General features: G+C 42.3%; 1 pseudogene across 1 annotated transcript; it reads left to right on the top strand.

Moving 5' to 3' along the window:
* The first annotated feature begins 216 nt into the window (after positions 1 to 216).
* Positions 217 to 2,903, top strand: LOC103887364 (annotated as a pseudogene). The gene has a single exon (XR_004177077.1). The product of XR_004177077.1 is annotated as a 14-3-3 protein zeta/delta pseudogene (transcript).
* The last annotated feature ends 1,390 nt before the right edge of the window (positions 2,904 to 4,293 follow it).

Below are 4,293 nucleotides of genomic sequence, written 5' to 3'. Positions count from 1 at the left end.
CTTTGGGAGGCTGAGACGGATGGATCACAAGGTCAGGAGATGGAGACCATCCTGGCTAACACAGTGAAACCCCATCTGTACTAAAAAAAATACAAAAAATTAGCTGGGCACGATGGCGGGTGCCTGTAGTCCCAGCTACTCCAGAGGCTGAGGCAGGAGAATGGTGTGAATCTGGGAGGCAGAGCTTGCAGTGAGCCGAGATCACGCCACTGCACTCTAGCCTGGGTGACAGAGCAAAACTCTGTCTCAAAAAAAAAAAGAATAAGGACACACCCTGTCAAAGCCTAAGTCAAGCCCCAACATCTCTTCCAAACTTAAGCTCAGTTGGGGAAGGAAATGCGATTTTAGTAAAAAAGAGAACAAAAGGAGAATGGGTGCACTGGACCAATTTTACCTAATGTTTAATATTGCTGAAGATGGATGTGGGGGATGTTATGAGGATAAGGGGGAGTGTGAGGAAGGAGGAAGAGGAAATAGCACATGGGGAGGCCCAGACATGATGGAAGCTGGTTCCACAGAGCTAAGAAAAGAACTGTTTCACTGGTACCAAACCCAGATTCTCTCTCATTTTCACATCTCTGAAATCGGACATCCCTTGCAATGTAAGTTATTTTACCATTTTAATTGGCAGAATTGTTTTTTCTTAATGTCACATAAAATAATGGTGCATCTTATGGTTGATATTTCAGATTTACTGAAATATGGTAGTCATGTTAGACTCGAGAAAAAGCGTAAGTTAAGAACTTACAGGAAAAAAGGCTTAAGAACTCAACAGGTGGGCACACCATGCATCTAGTATTAAAGGGGTTGAATTTTATCCCAAGTGTAATGAGAAGCCATTAAAGGATTTTAATAGTGGACTAGCTTGATCAGATTTGTATATTTTGGAAAATAACTGATATGGTTTGGATATCTGTCCCCTCCAAATCTCATGTTGAAATTCCATCCCCAGAGTCTCAGCCTTGCCACTGCCCAAAGACTGCTGAGTCCCTGTCCATCCGCTGCCACCACCCACTCCGGACACAGAACATCCAGTCATGGATAAAAATGAGCTGGTTCAGAAGGTCAAACTGGCCAAGCAGGCTGAGCAATATGATGACATGACAGCCTGCATGAAGTCTGTAACTGAGCAAGGAGCTGAATTATCCAATGAGGAGAAAATCTTCTCTCAGTTGCTTATAAAAATGTTGTAGGAGCCCGTAGGTCATCTTGGAGGGTCGTCTCAAGTATTGAACCAAAAAGACAGAAGGGGCTGAGAAAAAGCAGCAGATGGCTCGTGAATACAGACAGAAAATTGAGGTGTAGCTAAGAGATATCTGCAATGATGTACTGTCTCTTTTGGAAAAGTTCTTGATCCCCAATGCTTCACAAGCAGAACAAAGTCTTCTATTTGAAAATGAAAGGAGATTACTACCGTTACTTGGCTGAGGTTGCCGCTGGTGATGACAAGAAAGGGACTGTGGATCAGTCACAAGAAGCATACCAAAAAGCTTTTAAAATCAGCAAAAAGGAAATGCAACCAACACATCCTATCAGACTGGGTCCGGCTCTTAACTTCTCTGTGTTCTATTATGAGATTCTGAACTCTACAGAGAAAGCCTGCTCTCTTGCAAAGACAGCTTTTGATGAAGCCATTGCTGAACTTGATACATTAAGTGAAGAGTCATACAAAGACAGCACACTAATGCAATTACTGAGAGACAACCTGACACTGTGGACATCAGATACCCAGGAGACGAAGCTGAAGCAGAAGAAGGCAGGGAAGATTAACTGGCCTTCCAACTTTTGTCTGCCTTATTCTAAAATTTACACAGTAGACCATTCCCGTTGTCATCCATGTGGTCCCACAAACTTTTTTGTTTACAACTTATGACAGGTTTATGTTACTTCTATTTGAATTTCTATATTTCCCATATGGTCTCTATGTTTAATATTAGGGGAGTGGAGCCACTTAACATTCAGGGAGTTATCTGTTTTCATCTTGAGGTGGCCAATATGGGGATGTGGAATTTTTATACAAGTTATAAATGTTTGGTATAGTACTTTTGGTACATGTGGCTTCACAAGGGCCGGTGTTAAAACTGCTTCCATGTCTAAGCAAAGAAAACTGCCTACATATTGGTTTGTCCTGGTGGGGAATAAAAGGGATCATTGGTTCCAGTCACAGGTGTAGTAATTGTGGGTACTTTAAGGTATGGAGCACTTACAAGGCTGTGGTAGAAACAGATACCCCATGGATACCACATGTTATATCATGTACATCTGTGGAATAGTCAATCTCACAACCTTTGACTACAACTGCAGAAGTGTTCCTTTAGACAAAGTTGTGATGTATTTTACTCTGGATAAGGGCAGAAATGGTTCACATTGCATTATTTGTAAAGTTACCAGCTGTTAGCTTTCATTATTTTTGCTACACTCATTTTATTTGTATTTAAATGTGTTAGGCAACCTAAGAACAAATGTAAAAGTAAAGATGCAGTAAAAATGAATTGCTTTGATCATTACTTCATATATATCAAGCACAGCAGTTAAAAAAAAAAAACCCATGTATTTAACTTTTTTTTAGGTTTTTTGCTTTTGTGATTTTTTTTTTGATACTTGCCTAACACATTGTGCTGTAAAAATAGTTAACAGAGAAATAAGTTGAGATGACGGCTAGCTTTGTTTAATGTCTTATGAAATTTTCATGAACAATCTAAGCATAATTGTTAAGAACAGGTGTATTAAATTCATGTAAGAGGAATAAAAGTTTTATGAATGGAGTTTTCAACTACTTTCTCTACAGCTTTTCATGTAAATTAGTCTTTTGGTTCTGAAACTTCTCTAAAGGAAATTTTACATTTTTTGAAGTTTATTCCTTATTCCCTCTTGGCAGCTAATGGGCTTTTACCAAGTTTAAACACAAAGTTTATCATAACAAGAAAAATACTACTAATATAACTACTGTTTCCATGTCCTATGATCCCCTCTCTTCCTCCCCATCCTGAAAAAGAAATAAGTTCCTATTTTTTCTGGGAGAGGGGAAGATTGTTTGGAAAAAAAATGTAATATGCTCCATTTAAAATTTTGGTATATGGTGAGAGGTTCCAAGATGGCTGAATAGGAACAGCTCCAGTCTACAGCTCCTAGTGTGAGTGACACAGAAGATGGGTGATTTCTGCATTTCCAACTGAGGTACCAGGTTCATCTCACTGGGGCTTGTTGGACAGTGGGTGCAGCCCACGGGGGGTTAGCTGAAGCAGGGCGGGGCATCGCCTCACCTGGGAAGTGCAAGGGGTTGGGGAATTCCCTTTCCTAGCCAAGAGAAGCTGTGACAGATGGTACCTGGAAAATCGGGACACTCCCACCCTAATATTGCGCTTTTCCAATGGTCTTAGCAAACGGCACACCAGGAAATTATACCCCGCGCCTGGTTCAGAGGGTCCCACGCCCACAAAGCCTCACTCACTGCTAGCACAGCAGTCTGAGATCCAACTGCAAGGCAACAGCAAGGCTGGGGGAGGGGCGTCCACCATCGCTGAAGCTAGAGTAGGTAAACAAAGCAGCAGGGAAGTTTGAACTGGATAGAGCCCACTGCAGCTCAAGGAGGCCTGCCTGCTTCTGTAGACTCCACCTCTGGGGGCAGGGCATAGCTGAACAAAAGGCAGCAGAAATTTCTGCAGACTTAAACGTCCCTATCTGACAGCTTTGAAGAGAGTAGTGGTTCTCCCAGCACAGAGTTTGAGATCTGAGAATGGACACACTGCCTCCTCAAGTAGGTCCCTGACCCCCGAGTAGCCTAACTGGGAGACACCTCCCAGAAGGGGCCTACTGACACCTCATAACACCTCACACAGCCGGATGTCCCTCTGAGATGAAGCTTCCAGAGGAAGGATCAGGCAGCAACATCTGCCATTCTGCAATATGTGCTGTTCTGCAGCCTCCGCTGGTGATACCTAGGCAAACAGGGTCTGGAGTGAACCTCCAGCAAACTCCAACAGACCTGCAGCTGAGGGTCCTGACTGTTAGAAGGAAAACTAACAAACAGAAAGGACATCCACACCAAAACCCCATCTGTATGTCACCATCATCAAAGACCAAAGGTAGATAAAACCACAAAGATGGGGAGAAACCCGAGCAGAAAAGCTGAAAATTCTAAAAATCAGAGCATGTCTTCTTCTCCAAAGGAATGCAGCTTCTTGCCAGCAAAAGAACAAAGCTTGACGAAGAATGACTTTAATGAGTTGAGATAAGAAGGCTTCAGATGATCAGTAATAACAAACTTCTCCGAGCTAAAGGAGGATGTTCAAA

The sequence above is a fragment of the Papio anubis genome, chromosome 11, assembly GCF_008728515.1.
Source record: "Papio anubis isolate 15944 chromosome 11, Panubis1.0, whole genome shotgun sequence".
Taxonomy (NCBI): Eukaryota; Metazoa; Chordata; class Mammalia; order Primates; family Cercopithecidae; genus Papio; species Papio anubis.
This window is presented reverse-complemented; position numbering and strand designations above follow the sequence as displayed.